This window comes from Pseudoliparis swirei, chromosome 24 (genome assembly GCF_029220125.1).
Source record: "Pseudoliparis swirei isolate HS2019 ecotype Mariana Trench chromosome 24, NWPU_hadal_v1, whole genome shotgun sequence".
Taxonomy (NCBI): Eukaryota; Metazoa; Chordata; class Actinopteri; order Perciformes; family Liparidae; genus Pseudoliparis; species Pseudoliparis swirei.
This window is the reverse complement of record NC_079411.1, coordinates 8,931,384-8,951,164: the sequence shown is the minus strand read 5'-3', so window position 1 is coordinate 8,951,164 and position 19,781 is coordinate 8,931,384. Positions and strand designations below refer to the sequence as shown.

Here is a 19,781-nt window from a genome sequence, read left to right as displayed (position 1 = left end):
TTCCCTCCCCCTCCCCCACTGCCTTTCAGCCTTCATGTTTGCTGTGCACATACCCGGAACATGCACACTTGACTGTTAAATAAGAGTTACGGCACACACACCCACACACACACACACACCCACACACACACACACACCCCTTTTCCCTCCAGTGAGATCACATTCTCCCAGCCTGAGCCGTTGCAGCACCCTGAAGCCCCCCCTCTTCATTCTCCTGCACACACTCCAAGAAACTTGTTGAGCCGTCCACCTCAGGACCCAGACGTCCCATCTGCAGATCGGTAGGTATACACACACTAACGATCAGTTTATTTCATGGATCCACCAGAGCTCACGTGTCTGCAGCAGGAAGCCACTCAAGTGGCTCAAAGTACATGGTGCTCCCTCCTGCCTCTCCTGGACCCTAAGAACTACTTTCTTCATGCTTCAAATAGACTTACTTCAGATACACTTCTTTCCAGACTCATTTGGAGTTCATGTTATTTGATTAATAATTAATATTCCATATTTACACTTTTGTTTAAACTTTATTGAGCGCTTATATATGCTTTATTGTGCTCTTACAGGATATGTGTATGCATTATAATCAGTATTCTGCAAGGGGGATGTTGTGTTTCTGTTCCATGCAGAAAGCTAATTTGTTGACATTGTATGCTGATGTAATTATAAGGCGCTTCTTCTCTTTGTGGGATATGAATGAGGAGCTGCGGCTATTTTAGGACCCGGCTGAGGCCACGCGGAGGGGGGGGGGGAGTTGTGCTCGATGCCGTGCACGTGTTGAGCCGGGTTGACAAACACTTAATTAATTAATTAAAGAAAGAAAGAAAGAAGCGTCTGTTCGTCCTCGTTTGTTTTCTTCAAAGCAGCCTGAGGCTCATTCGAGTTAGTCGCTCAGGACTACATTTCCCAGAAGGCATCGGTGCCTTTTAAATTAGCAGAGGTTTCGGGGCAGGTGTGTGTAGCCGGGCGCGAGGCGAGGCTCGCCCGGAGCGGCGTGGAGTCCGACATGGAGCTTCGGACCGGAGGTAACGCGCGTGCTCGAGCACGATATTAATTGTCAATGTAAATCAGCGGCGTCGGACCGCACGTGCGGGTTGTTGCGTAACGGAAGCCCCCCGTCGTGATGCCGGACGATCCTCTTCAGTCAGGATGAGGTCTGCGTCCCTTAAAGGGCCAGTGCACACTTTCAGTCAGGGTTTTTTCAGGAGGCACAGAAACTGAACCGAGTGAAGCTAATTCACTCTTTAACACTTTAAATTGTTTGATATAATTTAAGATAATAAATAAATAAAAATTGGCACATGTCTTTTGAGTGAATTTGAGTGTTATTCAGTGTTGGTTATTGTTGTAAATGCTGCAATTAATATATAGGGCACCTTTCAAAGTAATTAGGCGTGAGAAGGTGATGTCTAAAATGCCTACAGGCAGGACAGGGCTTTCATTGGTTATGACAGGAACAGTCCAGCCTATATGGTCTACTACCCTGACAGCAGGAAGGTGATGAAGCACAGACTGGTGAGGTTCATGTCCTGTGTTGAGGGACATCAGACTGATGACTTGTCCGACTATGACAGTGGTGTCCAGTCTAGGACAACCAGACCTGACAAACCCGAGCAGAATGACATCCCAGAGGCTAGGCCAGGTCCAAGTCAGAGATCAGGCTCAGATCAATATTGATTATTGCTACAGGATGGTTTGTAATATACCTCAGAGATGCTGTGACTTCATCCAACTCAAGAGAGTGGGTAGATGCAATGGATGAGGAGATTAAGGCACTGAGGGATAACAACACATTTACTCTGACCACCTTACCAGAGGGCAAGAAAGCAGTGGGGGGTAGATGGGCGTCTACAAAACCAATGTTGATGGATCTGACAAGTACAAGGCCCGCTATGTAGCCAAGGGATACAGTCAACAGATGGGTGTAGACTATGGAGAAAGGAGGATCTGATCCTACATCAGATGGATGTTAAAACTGCCTCCTTGCATGCACCAATTGATTGTGAGATTTACATGGAATGGCCAGAAGGTTATGATGTACAATCTCAGACAAATGAGAAGATGGTGTGTAGACTAGAGAAATCACTATATGGGCTTAAACAATCGGGTCGAAACTGGAACAAAATGTTGCACGACTATCTATGTGAAAACATGTTTGTACAGAACCCAGCCGATCACTGTGTTTATACGAGAGAAACGGAAAATGACAAGCTGATCATACTGATCTGGGTTGATGACCTGGTTATTGCAGCCAGTGATGAGGGAGCTTTAAAATCAGTAAAAGAGATGCTTGCTGTGAAATTCCAAATGAAAGATTTGGGCAGACTGAAAAACTTTCTTGGCATCACTTTTGACCAGTGTAATGGCTGTGTGACCATGTCACAGCAGAGCTATGTTGACAAGCTGCTTGACAGGTTTGATATGCAGGATTGTAAACCCAGGTCGACACCTTGTGAACCAAAACTGCATTACACTGATGATGAGAAGCTAGGTGACCCCAGAAATTTCAGAGGCAGTGGGTAGCCTAATCTACCGAACCTCATGCACCAGACCTGATCTGAGTTTTGTTGTAAGCAAACTGTCACAGCATTTCAGTGAGCCGACAGAAGAGCAGTGGACAACTGTTACGCATGAACTGAAATACTTGAAGGGCACAGATGACAAAAAGTTGTGCTACAGAAAATGTGATGGGCTGAGGTTGTTTGCTTACAGTGATGCAGATTGGGCAGGTGATGCAACTGACCGACGCAGTACAACTGGTTATTGTGTTAGTCTGAGTGAGAACGGTCCTATGATTTCCTGGAAGACCAAAGAAGCAGCCAACTGTAGCACTTTCAACCTGTGAGGCAGAGTACATGACCACACAAGAGTGTCTGTACTTATCTCAACTGCTTGAACATCTTGATGACTGTATGACGTACCTACGATTTTTGAAGATAACCAAGGTACAATTGCATTAGCCAAGAATCCAGACAGCGATGTAAGCACATTGATATAAAATACCATTTTGTGAGATCGACTGTTAATGACTGTAAAGTATGTTTGAAGTATTGCCCAACAGACCAGATGGTAGCTGACTTAATGACAAAACCAGCTACTAAAGCAAAGCTACTTACTTTTTCCATGTTCCTGTTTGGGGTATAGCCAGTTAATTGCAGTTGGCTTCCATGTTTGTTTGTCTTGTTTGTTTGGTTTTGTTTGTATGATTTATGGTTGTCAATAATGTGTGATCAAGTGGGGGTGTTGATTGAGACTGATTGTGCTCCCAATTATTGTTTATACATTTCAGGTGTGCGTGTCATGTGACCACGGTCTATATAAGCTGATGCACCTGCAGATAATAAAGCGCTTGAGTACCATTCTTACAAACTTGCATCCAGTGTTTTTGTCCTCCCAAGTTTATATATGTTGAGTCGATACATGCAGTCAAGCTCTGCTTAACAGTTCTGGAATGATATCGGTCCCAATTAAAGATGCAAGATTGGTGGGTTCTCAGATTGATTAGAGGACGGAAAAAAGGGAACAATTTGAAATGGAAAAGTAGAGTAAAATCCGAAAATACAAAATATTTCGTCGCTAACTTTGTAAGTCCGATGAAGTTCTCGGTGACCTTGGACCACCTTGAGTTTGAACACACGGCTCGACGTGGCCACCGCCGCCACGCGTTGTCATGGAAACGCAGCACGGCCCCCGAAGGAGACGCACGTGAAAGAAAAAAATGTCCTTTGCTGCCTGACCTTCCTTGACCTTTTCCAAACATTTTTATTTAAAAAGCATGGCGGTCATATGTGCAGCTGCAGCATGAAGATGCTGACACTGTTGCGCAAAACTGCCACTAGGTGGCACAACTCAATAGACCGATGACATTGTGTCGTGCTATGCACTGTGAGTTGGAGTTTCTCTCCGCTCCAGTTGGTGAGAGTTGACGCTCCGAGCGTCGAGCTCCTCCGAGCCTCGACCTTCTCTTTCCTTTTCGGTCTCTGATGTCCAATCTTCTCCCTTGTACCTCAATCTGGGTCAAAGGACCTCCCCCTTCCCCCCCTCCTATCCCATCCCCCCCCCCCCCCCCTGACCGCTATGTACACACATGTACTGGCCACTCACATGTTTATCTCCTCCCACCTCCCCCCCGTGCGCCCTCCCCCTTCACGAACTCCCCCTCAACTGTCTCTCTCTCTCTCTCTCTCGGTGGCTCTGGGTCCATAGGCAGAGGACAGGAACAGGAAAGGACAAGCGCCCGAGACACCAAGCAGCAGCACCGCCACCGCAGACATGTCGGACTCCGAGACCGCCGCCGCCGCCGAGGTCCCTGCTGATTGTGCCGTCCTCAAGGCTGAGCTGGACAAATGGTAGGTGACTCCCATTTGGGTGAAGTGTCTTTTTCTTTCAAATATGTTATTTTGTCTGCAACGCGGTGCGTTCCTCGAGTCCTTCCATCAACGACGCCAAGCCCTCCCCAACGCTCCACAAGTTCCTCCGCTGCCTTCAAGAGTTCTCGAGGTGTCGGAGGAGCCCCGAGTTTTTAAAACCCGCCGACAGCAGCTCGCTCGTCTGATGGCGATTTAAAAAAAACATTTAAGTAATCCCCGGCATCCAAAAAGTGTCACGCTAAAATGGAGTCTCGTCGCAGGGCGTTGGGGGTCGGCCGCAACAAGAGACCGAAGTCGTTCATGTGAATTTTACGACGCCCGAGGTCGCTGCCGGGGGCCGGGCGTCTCCGAGAAGTCGGGGTACCCTGTGCAAGGGGAGAGTGATGAGGGGAATAATGATGCGTGGCAGCGGGAGGTTTGATACGCATGGATGAAGGCCGGGAATCTGCCGGCGGCGCCAGCCTCCCTTCCTCCAGAATGCCGTGTGTTGGTGCGTTGGTGTGTTGGTGTGTTCATTATCAGGAGGAGTTCTCTGCATTTCTTCCCCACTTGAGGGCCAGTTTGATATTTGCAATTTTGGTTGTCTATTAATCGTCTTTGTGCCGATTCAGCACATTTCGAGGCCCGCCTGTCGGACCCTGATAAGGTGGCGGTGGGTGGGTGTTAGAAGCCTTGAGATAAGACGGCAGGTTGAGGTGGAGGAGGCATACGGGTGGTTGGCTAATCACGTGTAAACCCCCCTTATTCAGTTATTGGAGCCAGAAGTCGTACAGCTGGGTCCTGATGGACCCATGCATGATCCCATGGCCCATGCAGTGCAGAACGTGGTTTCTATATTTTGCTAATATTTACCAAGAACAGTACTTTACAAACTCCTTCAGCTCACATGTGAGTTAATGGTACGTCTGTGTACTTTGACACCCGCCGGGCTCTTTCATAAGAGTGGAACGTGTAGCCCCTCCATCAGGCACGTGCACAGATAGAGCCCTCGTGGTGCTCAAGCACCAGCCCTTTTGCCCTGGATGAGAAAAGTGCCCTTTTTGCTGGAGACACTTTTTTTTCATTCTTCAGTCTTTAAGAATAAAAGTTACTCTTTCTGTCATCAAGTCCCCCCAAATGTGTTTTAATATCCGACGGGGCATTTATTTGAGTTCTTGTGAGAATTTCACCCCGACATGCTCCGCGGCGCTCACGTGCCCCCCCCCTCTTCCCCCCGCCGCGCTCCTCCCTCCTTCTCCTCCTCCTCCTCCTCCTCCACTTCCTCCTCCGCGCAGTGCTCCTCGCGCCACCAAACGGCTGCACCTCCTTCTCCTCTGACCCGCAGCACCAGACAAACAGGTCATGACGGCGTTTGTCCACTGACGTTGTTTTGTGATCAATCAACCACAACATTAGCGCTGCTGAAAACATGACGTCACTACTGGTCCGACGTTTCCTCAAAAAATAAACAAACAAAAACTCACCCGCGGGCCTTAGTTTGAGGACCACTTCTCTTGGCTGTCTATCAATATCGCTCATTTTAAAAATGACGTAAGAGGGCAATACGGATCTGTATCAGACCAGTGAGGAGGGCAATACGTGGCTGGCATGACGACCCATTAGCCAATCAGAACGCTTGTACTGTTGTTGCTATATAATAATTCAACTTTATTCATAAATAACATGTAAGCTAGCGGTCTGATGCTGCCCAGAGGAGACGCAGGTTGTGGTCAGCATCATCGGTGTATTGATGCTAATGCTTCAACTCTGGCATTTTGGCATTGGGTGCCCTTTTTTTTGGTTTGAGCACCTGCCCCCCAAAATGTCTGTGCACGTGCCTGCCCTCCAGGGTTTTTCCTGCATAGAGAAAATTTGGCAGCGCGCCTAAGCCGTTTTCCCGAACGCCTATGACAAATCCCGAGCGCCGTAGGCAAAAAAAAGTCCGCGATCGAAGAAAAAACAACCACAAAAAAAAACCTGTGTCCATCACGTGCATGTCAGCGAATATGTTCTCAATAGTATGTTTCAAGTCGGCTACAACCGAACCCTCGTTCTGTTTTGATTAACAGTAATCGAGTTGATAAGCGTGTCTTCTTGTCTGATCAATACGCAACTGTGAGGTGAATGGACAGAGCGGCCAGTTGCTGGTCACTCAACAGCCTGACGTGCACGAAAACACCTGGACTATTGTCAATCTATGAGCCGATCTATTTTAATCTAAAGTGGAAGCAAAATGATTTCCTCAAGCATAGCCTCCATTATTTATGGAAGGAAAAAAAATACAAAGATGTCTGCTAGCTACGGTCACATGGCAACACAGGCCGCAAAAAAATTTTTGGGAGCACCGAAGACTCATTTTGACCCAGGAAAAACCCTGCCCTCCCTCTCCTCCTTTGACCTCCACACACACACACATGACACTCCTGTCCCTGCTATTGACTGCCTGCAGACGTATATGTGCAGAAGTGCGTTCCTGCCGGTGGAAACCGTGCTGGAAGTTCTCGTTTTGGAATACAGTGACTCGGCTGAAATCTGAGTGCTCTGCTCCTTACTGATTACACAAGTTCCTCGCTGTATTAATAACTGTGAGAGTCTCCAGTCTAACTTGACATGGTGCGGTCGCCGTGGGCCATATCCTGAAAAGTACAAGGACACTTCAAGAAGATCAGAAGAGTTTCCAGAGCAGAAAGCATGTTTATTTGATTAAAAGCACCCCCAAAAAAAAGCCTTTCTGTGTCTTCTGCTCTTACACTTGAACCCTAATACTCAGATGCATGATAGATGAGATACGGGCGGTTACGTATACACTACCGTTCAAAAGTTTGAGGTCACTTCGAAATGTCTTTATTTTTCAAAGAAAAGCACTGTTTTTTCAATAAAGATAACATTAATCAAAAATACACTCTATACATTGTTAATGTGGTAAATGACTATTCTAGGTGGAAACGTCTGGTTTCTAATGAAATATCTCCAGAGGTGTATAGAGGCCCATTTCCATCAACTATCACTCCAGTGTTCTGATGGTACATTGTGTTTGCTAATCGCCTGAGAAGACTAATGTCTGATTAGAAAACCCTTGTGCAATTATGTTAGCACAGCTGAAAACAGTTATGCTTGTGATATAAGCTATACAACTGGCCTTCCTTTGAGCTTGAAGTTTGAAGAACAAAATTAATACTTCAAATATTAATCATTATTTCTAACCTTGTCAATGTCTTGACTATATTTTCTATTCAATTTTCAATTCATTTGATAAATAAAAGTGAGTTTTCATGGAAGACACAAAATTGTCTGGATGACCCCAAACTTTTGAACGGTAGTGTATGTCAAGTGAAAACAGGCAGAAATGGCCAAATCCTGGTTTCTGCCGGTGGCCTCGGGGCCCACTTCAAATCTCTCGTAAGTGTAAGATGTAAAGATGTAAGTCTGATCTCAGGATGTAACAAACGGGCAGAAAAGGTCAAATATTGGTCGCCGTGTCAGGAGGTTATTGAGTGACCCCCGCCGTAGTCTCCTTTACCTACTGAGCCAGGAGTTTCCTGTATGAGCAGATAGCATTCGGGGAAGCAAGGTTTTATATTGAGGACCTGAGGTTCTGGATTTATTGAGCTCAGGGCCTCTTTCGGGCCCTGGGTGTCATCACTCGTGCTGCCCGAGGCGGTGAATCTCATTTCAAACGGAGGGTCATGAGATTATTAACAGCCTGAGAGAAAATCTACGTCTGCTCCAGTGTTGTGTCACGCAGCCGTGACGACGGGGCGCGAGTAGAAATGGCTTCTCTTTGAGGGGTCACGACCCCACCAAGGGGTTAGGGGGTTCTTTTATTGATCCTGGTGCGCTACCCCCCCGATACATTCAGCCCTAATCGCACCGTCCCGTGACTCATATTTGGCCTCTGCTTCCTCTTTGGCTGCGTGCACCTGCTCGCCGATCCATTATGTGTGTGTGTGTGTGTGTGCGTGCGTCCCGGAGGACGAGGCTGCAGCCAGATCGGTCTAAATAATTCAGCCCCCGTTTCCTGGTGGTGTCCAGAGGCGGGAGGAGGAGGAGGAGGCGGACGGCGTCGCTCCTCCTGAGCCGGGCTCCGGATGTGGCGAGCGCTCGTGAGCGTGACGTCGGGGTTTAATCACGCCGGCGATTCACCTGTGAGGTCGACGAGTCCTTCTGACGGGACGTAACAGGCTGTGTTCGCTGTCATGTGGCCGACCCCGCGCCCTCTGACACCACGACGCCACCTCGCTCTCTCTCGGGAGATTGCGTAATTGCGGCGGCGGTGATGTCATCGGCTGTCTCGGCCAAATCCCCCCCCCCCCCCTCGCCTGTCCATGTGACCAACACTGCGCTCTGTAACGGCCCCCGTGTGCACCGCTGCACGCATGCATACAGGTCCAAACATTTAGAATCTGTATAATAAATGTGGTGATGAGCATTTTAAATAAGTGCTTTTATTTTGGAAATGCACACATTTTTTGTCCGTGTTGCGTAATGAAGTCGAGCGTGACGACCACTCGGTGGGTATGAGTCCCCACCTCGGTGCAGTCAGGACGGAGGTGGACAAGCGCACACACACACACACACACACACACGTGTGTTGTGGTGGAGCGACGCTGCTACGGCAGGATTATCGACGGCACTCCCTCCTCTCCGCCAATCAGAAGTTCTCGTTGACTCTGTCCGAGCGCACGCGCGACCACACACCACCAGAAATGCTTCCAGTGACACAAACTCGATGACATTCATCTTTATAGACACACACACACACACACACACACACACACACACACACAGAGGCACACTTGGCTCCATCCCTCCTGGCAAAGTAGAAAGTGCTGAGTGATAATCTGCGGCAGCCAGCTGTGTGTTACATCACCAACAGGCAGCCGGCCGCCGCCACACAGAGATGACGCTGAGCTGCTGTATTAAAATGGCGTTGGCTCAACGCAACGAGTTTTCACGGTTTTCACCGTGGATCTGCAGTGATTCTGAATTTGGAAAATCGGCACCTTATGAATCCAGGTATTGACCCAGCGGTGAGACTGATGATGAAATACGACAACGAACCAGAGTCTCTGAATGACATGAGCATGACGAGGACAATGACTACATATAGAGAGGTATTCACTGAGTCTGGATACACTGAGTGTCTCGCTCACTGTAAACCAACCGTGTCCTTTGAACTAGTATTTCATGCTTGTGGTCAGCAGCGGCTGCTTTAATCAGAAGTTGAGATGGACGGTGATGAGGAGGACCGCTGCCCCGGGGTGGAGGTGGGATCGGAGGAGGAGCAGAGCGGAGAGATATTCAGACGTCATGAAGGGAGGGGAGGAGCCAAAGGATGGCTTTACATTCATGTATCATGAACCCCCCCCCCCCACACACACACACACCCTCCCGTTGCCTCCTGCTGGCCCACCCTTTACATCCATGTCTTGTCATCTGCATGATCACGCTCTCTCCCTCCTTCCCTCTCTCCCTCCCTCCCTTTCTGGTGTCCCATCAGACAGATGGGCTCACCCTCATGCCTCTCTGAAATCCCTCCCTCACTTTTCCTCCCTCCCTTCCGCTCCATCACCCTAATGCACTGTGGCACTGTCTGCTGCTGTGGGAGCCTGAAATAATCTGTTCGCCCGCATTATGTGTCTCTCTCACTTTCATCCCCTTTTTGTTCTTTCTTTCTTTCTTTTTCTTTTGTTAACCGGAAGCATTCCAAATTCCCAGAACAGGGTTAGGGTCGACATTGTGGGACCATTTCACTGGATTTCCTTCATTTTGGTATTTAAAGTGGTGTCTTTAAAACATTTTATTTATTGTTGTTGAAACCTGTTTTGCTCATGAGCCGCTCTGCCAACAGAATCAGTTTGACCTGCACTTGGACTTAAAGCTGCTGCCATCCCTCTTTCTGTGTCCCAGCTCACTGTCCATCTGGGCCAGAAGGTGACGATGTATTGTGCGATGTATTGACATGTGGGTCATCTCTCGTCTCACAGCGTGGCCAAGAAGGGAGCCGACGGCTGCAAAGACCTGATGGAGGCCTTCGCTGCTTGTGTGAAGAGCGCCGCTGAGGGCTCGTCATGAGGAGGCGCCCTCCAACCTCCAATGTAAGGACCTTTTCATTCCACAACGAGCAATTCAGTCTGTGCCTCGCACCCAGACAGGACTCTGAGTAACGGCCTTCATGGCACAGGCTTTGACCTGGAGGAGAAGCCCAGGTGTGAATGATGCAATGAGCGATGGCTGGGTCACCGTCGCGGCTTCAGTTTCATGCCGACTCAATATTTAGGCACAAAAAAAGAAGGCCCGTTCTTAAAGGGTCGGTACGCCCAAATATGAGAGGATGGCAGCAAAATGATCCGCGAAGAAAATGTGTTGCAATTCTTTTCCACTACTTTTGCTTAAAATTTCCCCAAAATGATTATTCTGCCATCCAAATTATAACGGATCATTTTTCTGTCAATCGGTTAACGCAATTTTCTTTAACCCAGATAATGTTTTTGAGGCCTTAAAGCGTCCCTCATTCCCTTCTTCCTCTCCTCTCTTCCAGGAGGTCCACTGCACTGAGTCCTCCAGGTCCCCAGCATTCCCTTCTGCACAACAGCACTGGATTGAATGATGAAGACGATTTAAAATGATCATGGGATGATAAAAGTGTTGATTTGGGCTGAATTTAGGATGTGTTGTCAGTACCCCCCCCCCCCCCCCCTCCTGTTATAGGTTTATCTGGTGTCCCTCGGTCTTACCGCCATTCCCCTTCTCCCTATGCGGCTGACATGCAGCACATCGACTTGTAGACAATTCCAGAGAGCTGAGCTGTAACGTTTGTTGTCGACTTGAGATGAATAATTATAAATGGAAATATAAATATCAAATAATTGGAATATGAAAATCAGATTTTGATTGTTGTCCTCTTTTGTTTCACCATTTACTGGTTGGATGTATCCTTGGAATATGAACTTTGCCGTGAAGTATTTTAATGGAGATATTTTATTCCTACAGAAAATAGAGTGAATGAAAACGTACACGACTAAGTTACACTCCATCCCTGGAGCTGGGAATCAGAAGATTGGTGAAATCAAATGAAAAGAAGCGGTTACAAAACATGTATTCGTTGTTAAAGCTAGGCATGGTAATATTTTAGAAAAACAAAATAGGATATATTTGTCGACCTGCTTGTCTACCTACCCATGACATACAAAATCCAAAATGTGTTAGTTGAGAAGATGATCTTAATGAATGTACAAGTATCACAAACTATGCCACAGAGCTATGATTTTGGATTATTGTGGAGAAATCCCATTGGCTTCATGTTGAGGGAGAGGTTCATTTCCGGGGTTTGTCAACAAAAATACTTAATCCCCGTAGCCATGTTCTGTGTCCACATTCATGATAGTATATTTATATTCCGAATGACAACTTTGGGGGACTAGCTTTGAAAGTCCACCAGTTGCTTCCAGCCGCTGAGCGTAAAGCTTCCAATTGGTTAGTGGAGGTAGCATGTAGATACCTTTCAATGACACAGCATGCTATATGCTAACCCAGTGGCGGCTGGTGAATTTGGGGGGGGGGGGGGGGCGCAGTTGGGCGACGCGGTTTAAATAGCACTCAACAATGAGAAGAAAAGAGGTTTTGAGTAGAATATTGTCAAAAACAAAGCTTTATTTCAAGAACACAGCGTGCTCAACACGGTCCAATAACAACTATCAACACACTGTAACTTTAGCATGAGAGGTTCAGAGCAGCTTTAAGGAACATTGGGTTGGGTTTCAGAGGTTTACAGAATAAAAGAGTTTCACCCTCAGATGAAAGAGGTTCAGAGCAGAATAGAGTCAGAAAGAGATCACATGTTACATTGGGTGACAGAGTAGACCCACTACTGTAAAGACAAGTAGCCTCCTCTCTTTAAAGTGGTCAAACTTCTCAATAACTCTCTGGTGAAAGTCAATCATGTCTGTAACCAGCCTGTTTCATTATTCTGGAGGGAATGTGTCTGTTTTTCAGAACTTCTTCATTGTGTTTTCGATGCCAGTTCGGTCTCCTTCTGCTGCTCTGCAAACAGGGTTAGCTTCATGCTGTTAGCGAGTTAGCTCCATGCTCTTAGCTAGATAACTGCGGTAAGATTCGTGCTTCTTACACTTGTCTGCAGCTCTTTAGATCCCTCACCCCGGTGTAGTCCAGAGAGTTTCAGTCCCAGGACTTTGGAACAACAGACAGGGGAAACTAAACAGCGCATTACTCACTGAGCTCCAGCTAACCAGCTCCGTTAGCAACCTGCTCCCGTAGCTCCGCGTAGCTCTCTGGCTGAGGGAACGATACCGGTCTCTGATCTGCCGAATAGTCCAATCACGTGAAATAATAAAACGATGTCATTGGCCAATGAGCGCACATTTTTGTGCCCTAAGATTCACGTTTCATCCGCCAATGAGAAGCCGTCCTTGCCGAAACGACTGTGAAATGTTTGCTTGCTCCCGCACACACACGTTTAGCCGGAGCCCCGTAAAGGGGGCGGGGCTTCTCTCCGTGATAATGAGTGGCGATATATTATATTTTTTCACATTAACTTAAGTGGTTGTTGACAGGCTGACGGTCTCCCACACACATTCAGCGCATCAACACGGTATATTTACTATTGAAATGATTTGGCATATAATGTTTTTTGACAGGATGTATTTTTATTTTTTATTTTTTTTCATCTCAAAATTTTAAGAGGGGCGGCGCCCTAGCGCCCTCTATGGACGCACCGCCACTTCCTAACTGCTACAAAGGCTTTCCTCAGCGTTCAACAGCTGTTTCCCACTTCCGGTTTTCGGAAGACTTCAAAATAAGATGGCATCAAAATAAAAGCTGTTTTTACGATCTCTAAGGAAGCCTACTACGTCCCACAATCAATGCATTTCATACATACCTGAGTCGTCTTAAGTCAGGATAACCATACAAAAGTCTTACAATCAACATTACAGTTACAACAATAATACAGTGATCATACTTCCTCCTATGTTTTCCTCAATACATTCTACATAATATTCTTCATAATATCCTTTATTAATTATCATATCTTTCTTATGCATTAATTTAAAACATAGACTCTTATTTGCATGTGCAATGCAATATATAAAAAACCCATTACAACTCCACACCACCAACAAAAAACAATTCTAATTGACCTTGCATTGGCTTTGTTTTCATAGCGCCGACATTACAGGTAGCTACCTCGCCACGGCCAACTTCTGTCATGAAACCACACGACCTCGTCACGTTATGTCAATCGTCCATAAACCGTGCGGCTAACTGCTGTAGCGGCACTTTAAACACTTAAAAACAATAGCTAGAGCAAGCTAATGCTAACGCTAACAAGGTCAACGAGCTAGCTAACGCTAACTAGTTGGAAGGAAATCTACAACTCTAGGTGCTATATGAATAAAGTTATTATTATTATTATCTATGTTGTGCTAAACCTGATCTAATGTCTCCTTTCTCATAAAGTCAAACCAAACTAAAAGCTCCAGCAAGCTAACCTTGGCAGCAAAGTAGCTCAACTCTGTCATTAAAGAGTTTTAAAAGAGTTCAGCAGATTTATTTTGACCCCTACGGTTTATAACTAAGGGTTGTATGCCTACACGAGTTTGCTCAAAGTTACTGAACATGTTTTGTTCCTCCAGTGCCGTTTAATTTAAGCCATGACTATTTTTTTAGGGTCTGTAAATATATGACGGAGTAAACTTTCTTTTCTTCTTTTTTCGGGCATTGATGAGTCTTCTTCTCACGTTTCAATGTAAATGATGCAGCTACGCTTTATATAGTCGGTACTGTAGTAATCAGTGTAGGCTGCCATCATTCATCATACTTTAGCACTTTTACAAATAAAAACAGCAAAATAATTCATGCACATCAGTCAGTTATAAATGGGGAATAAAAGGAAACTATAATGTGTGCACTGACTGTATTCATTTAAATACTGCCTCAGAAACTAAGTAAGAGGCACACACACACACACACACACATACACACACATACATAAAGATAGACTCATAAGCAGACATCAATACTTATCAGCTGTCTGTTTGGCTGTCCTGTTCCAGCCCCAAAGGGTAAATTCAAACTCCTTTTAGCACCCACACATTCCCAGATTAGCCTGCCCTTTGCTTTCAGTCAGAGGTGTGTGTGTGTGTGTGTGTGTGTGTGTGTGTGTGGATTTAAAAGCTACTATATGTGCATGTTTGTAATGCTTAAAATTATGCATATGGTCGTGTAAAAAAACGCTTTGTGACATGTCACGAAAAAAGGTTTATCCAAGGAGTTTATTACATGATAGCAGTCCAACCATATCTCATTTAAAAATCTTTAGTTTCAGGTCTGATTTCTCTCAATTTTTTAAAACAACCACACGGCGGAGCCCCACTTACACCACTCGTTGGGTATTTCTGTATTGTCACACTAAAGTTGTAATGACAATGTAAGAAAATATGCTCAGGATATAGCATTTACTTTTACTTTAAATGCTATATCTTTAAATGCACACCTTGACTCATAAGGCAGTCAAGGTGTGCACATGGGTTGCAACTCTTAGCGTACACAGCATGATATATGACCTGCAGGTAAACAGGCTCGGTCCAGGAATGTTCCCCAGGTATCAACATGTGGAAGAGCCGTGTATGAAGTACCCAGAAGCAATACTTTGAGTAAAAAGTCACCTATGAGAATATACTACTTGAGTAAAAGTCTTTAAAGTATCTGATATTTATTAAGTATCCAAAGTATTTTTTAAATATTAAATATACTTAGATATTTAAAGTAAAAGTAAATGCTATTAATAAAAAAGCAAAGGGTCAGAATGTTGAGAGTTATGAAGTTTATTCTTGTGCTGTTGCACCATGACCGAGGACGAGGAGTTGTGTTATAATAATTGTGTTGGCTGAGGAGCAACAATGCTCAACGTAACATATTGCATTGTGATTTAATTTTGTAGGTTTCAGGGGAAATAAATCAGAATAAAAATATCAGTTTTCTTTCCAAAATGTAGTAAAGCATAAGTAAACAGAAATATAAATAGTCAAGTAAAGTACAGATATCCCAAAAAATGTACTTAAAGTAACAACGTATTTTTACTTTGTTACTGTACACCACTTGGAAGAGCAAACCATGTCCTACATGCCAACACACAAACAAACACACACCCTCACACACTACTTGTAGGCACAATTTGACTCGGAACAATTACATTTAAACCAAACGGAAACATCAATCATTAACTTGCGCACAGAGGGACACTTTGCCCAACACGCTACATGGCAGCACATGTGTCACATGTGTCACATGCACACATGTGACACTGTGCACTGCCTGAACACCAGATATCAGATACGCCTGGGGGAGATTCCACTGGAGGGGGAGGAGAGACGGTATTTGCTGCCGTGAGTTTACAGTGAAGAGGGTGAAGGGCTAAGGGGGTAAAACCCTCATGAACAAGGAAGAGAAAAACATTGTGATTTAACTGTGATTTATTTCTCCTCATTTCCCTCTCAGGGCTTCCATCATTCTATATGGGGAATTAGAATATTTAAAAAGTCCCACTTTTTTTGTGTCAAAACAAAGATTACTATTGCCATACTGGATAGTATACTGATCGAGTTAAAGTATCTATAACACAATTTGATACTTGATATTGTTTGAGGTGGAGATAGTTTGAACTACTCTATATCTACACAATCAGCTTCGCCCGGTGGTTCCCAACATGAGGGTCAGGCCCTCTGAGTGGCCACGAGATCACTCCGTTTAAATTAATTTAATACAAATCCAGCAACGTACATTTTCATTGAGTTAGCAATTATATGTTTATTCAACTAGTATATCTGTGTTTGTTGAAAGTAGAAATAAATTGTATTTAAACGATAATTTTATTGTTAGCCTCACAAGAATATCATACTTCTGTGAACAGGAAAATCTAAATTGGCAAAACTCTAAAATACACTTATAGCAACATAAAATGTTATTGATTTGTAATGAAAAATGTCTATCTCACTGAAACAAGAATTGTACATTTATTCAATGCGTATATCTGTGTTTATTTAAGGTAGAAATACATGGCACTGAAACATGAAATGAATGCATCATGTTGCCTCGATATTTTAAGTTTTCCCAACTTTATTTTTGATTTTATTACAGAGCGTAGCCAGACCTCCTTTTCTCTGATGTTTACGATCCCATTAGCAACTTGAGATGCAAGACCGCGTTGGCGATGACGGACAAGTTGTACGACCGCATTGTTTCATAAGTTTACAAGCTGGTCTCCAACCACCGAAAAGAGAAATCAACGATAGCCGATGTGTTCTGAGAGTGCACTTCGGTCTTTTGCTCGCCACACAGATCGTTTACCTGCAGTCAACCAGAGCCTGCTCCAACAGGATTGGTCAATACTACACGGTCTATAAATGGAAATCGGGCACTTTTGAAACCAAAATATTATGCAGCTTATGAACACGTAATCAGTTTCTAAAGATTAAGAATGATGTAAAAATGTGACATCATAACGTGACAACGTTCACCACGATAACGTTTCATAAGTAACGTGATAAACAACCCTTAGCATCAAACGTAAAGACTCAACATTTACTGTTGGTTTCACCCCGGATAGGAACCGCCGCCTCCTGGGTGAAAGTCCTGTGTTTGTTTGTAATTATTGAGGTAACAATTTGTGCTTTACTGTAAAGTTTTGATTGTAAAGCAGGATACTTGTAACGAGTCTACAATTATTGTAGAACAGTAACAATTACTACAAAGCCGTCTAAAATGTCGAGGAGTGAAAAGGGAAAGTATGAAAATAATCACATTTGTATATATACTTTCCACGATTCTTGGTAAATTCAGACAAAGACAGACGAGAGGGAGACTCTTGTGACTACTATGTTGTGCGTTGGACATTCATCACGAGAACGAACCCTTTTAATCCCACGGTTCACACCTTCTGGTGTTCATGACATAGTTAAAATATTAAAGCTCATACAATAGCGCAACACCACCACCTAGTGGTCAACACATGCACTTACAACAGCAGTTACCACCACTTCACTGGTTTCTGTGGAAATGTGGACATACTATTGTTACCTGCATGCTTATGAGTTCATTCTGTGAGAATATAAATCCTTCCGAGTGGTATTTAATTAATCCTATATTCACCGTGACACGAAACAATGTTTACGTCTCATAACTTGTTCACGTGGAAACCCATCTATACCACACAGAAATAAACTTGCAGGCGCATATTTTTAATATAATCTGAGCCACATCACCCTGACCCCATCAAGAGATTAAGATTAAAAGGGATAAAGATTTGGGAGCAAGCGTCATACAGATATCAAAATGAGGCAACCTTAATCACAGCATGCAGTGACCCAGAACCCTGAGTGCACGCCATGAACCGTCTCAGGGGGTCAGCGGCGTGCAGCGGCTGCTCATCAGATGATTGTTTTCTAATATGTATTTTCATTAAATGGTTTTGAAACAGAAGGACGTACATATAAAAGCAACGCATGCCACATTCAATCACGAGCAAGGCAGGATTGGAACCTTATTTCATTACGAGGGCCACTCAGGCATTGAGAGGCAATATAAATGCTCTCAATCTCTTATTTAGGACCTTTAAACTGGTTTTCTGACCAAAATCTCACGCAAAATACCTTTTGACTTCTCATGTCCTGGTTTTGCCAGAAAGTTATTTAAATTTGCAGCTTAAAGCGAAAGCTGCAATTTTTTGCATTACTGAATAATCACACAAAACCGTGGACGTACGGAAAAAAATGTTGTTCACGTTATATTATTTTTCTGCATTGCGATATGCTCGCGCCGCTAGCTGCTACCCGTCGACTCATCTGTTCATCAGCTGATTGTTTTCTAATATGTGTTTTTATTAAATGTTATTGGAACAGAAGGATGCACATATAAAAGCAACGGATGCTACATTCAATCATGAGCAAGGCAGGGTTGAAACCTTATTTCATTACGGATGCGAGGGCCGCTCAGGCGTTGCCATGTTGAGAGCCATAAAGAGTCAACCGAAATGCTTCGGACTTTCGCGTTTAACTCCTTCGAATGATGTTGCGACACTCGATTGCAAATCACTACTCAATGTGAAACAAATAAGATAATAAAAAATACAATAATCATTGTTTGCCCATGAAGTACCCGTGACTCCCTATTCATTACATTGAATTAAATGAAACACATTTAATACAAATGTGAATATTGAATATTCCTCTTTTGCCGTATTGATATTAATCTGATATTCTTCCATGTATGTGTGTTGCTAACTTGGACCATGTGCTCCTGGGTTGGTATAGCCCGGTATTCTTCTGCGCGTGCAGCCAAACACGTCACAGGATGTGGGTCTTTTGCCGTAAAGGGTGCAGGGCGAGGGAGGGAGGGGACGGCGGAACCCGGATGCTGATGCCGACCGATGAGGAGAAGGGAGCTCTAGAGAGGGAGGAGTGTGAGAGGTGGGGCGGGGTGGGGGGAATAGAGAAGAGAGAAAAAAAAGAGAAAGAGAAGAGGGGGTATTACCGGCAGCAGCGGAGTGGAAGAAGAAGAAGAAAAGAGGCCATCCCGTGGATGAGGGACACTCCTGTTGGGTGCGGGCAACTTTTCATCAATTGAAAGATTAATTTTTTTTCTGCCTGCAAGGCGAATTTCGCTTTCTTGTTATTTTTTCTTTTTTAAATTCCATATTACTGTCGTTGTGTGCGGGAGGCAGCAGCCAAGGCTGCGGGGAGGAGATGCGGTGATATCATGAGCACAGCCGGCCAGCGGGGAGAGACAAGAGAGACGGGGAGAGGGAGGGAGGAGGAGGAGGGAGGGAGGGAGGAAGAGGGAGTCGGCTACCAGCAGCAGGCCAGCTGAGGATGCTTGTTGTTTCTAGAAGCAGGATTATTAATCACCGGGCCGAGCGCTGATCCTCCGCCGGCTCACCGAGCGCACCTCTCCTCCGCGTCGCGTTCTTCCTCCGCCCCGTCTCGCCCGGTCTGGCCCCGCGGCTGTTTGCCTTTTTTCTCTTTCCTTTTTTTTTTTAATGCTCTCTCTCTTTCCTCTTTCCTCTCTCTCTCCCTCTATTTCCTGATGCAGGGCCGGGGAGGGGTGAGCCAAAGTGTGCACCGGATATTGGAAAACCCATTCTTCTTGCTGATGCTGTTGTGATAATAGATTATTATCTGGACGACGCGCGGTGCACCTGCACGAGGAGAAGGCACCGAGTCCTCCTGAACCGAGCGAGGCCCGGCGTGAGAAGGGGGAAAAGATAGAGAGAGAAGAAGAGAGGAGAGGGGGGGTGGAGGGAGGGAGGGATGTACGAGCCTGGGAAGGATGATGAAAACATTTTTCGGACGGTAGCAGCAGCGAGGAGGAGGAGGAGGAGGAGGAGGGGGGTGGTGGTGGTGGTGGGATCCCTGATAT

General features: G+C 45.2%; 1 long non-coding RNA gene across 3 annotated transcripts; it reads left to right on the top strand.

The window, feature by feature from the left end:
- The first annotated feature begins 163 nt into the window (after nucleotides 1-163).
- Nucleotides 164-11,235, top strand: LOC130190477 (uncharacterized). Of its 3 annotated transcripts, none has more exons than XR_008830971.1 (4): nucleotides 164-281; nucleotides 4,207-4,349; nucleotides 10,337-10,447; nucleotides 10,891-11,235. It is a non-coding gene; the product is annotated as an uncharacterized LOC130190477 (long non-coding RNA). The 3 variants fall into 3 exon arrangements; XR_008830972.1 differs by lacking the exon at nucleotides 164-281 and adding an exon at nucleotides 937-1,025; XR_008830973.1 differs by lacking the exon at nucleotides 164-281 and adding an exon at nucleotides 3,962-3,976.
- The last annotated feature ends 8,546 nt before the right edge of the window (nucleotides 11,236-19,781 follow it).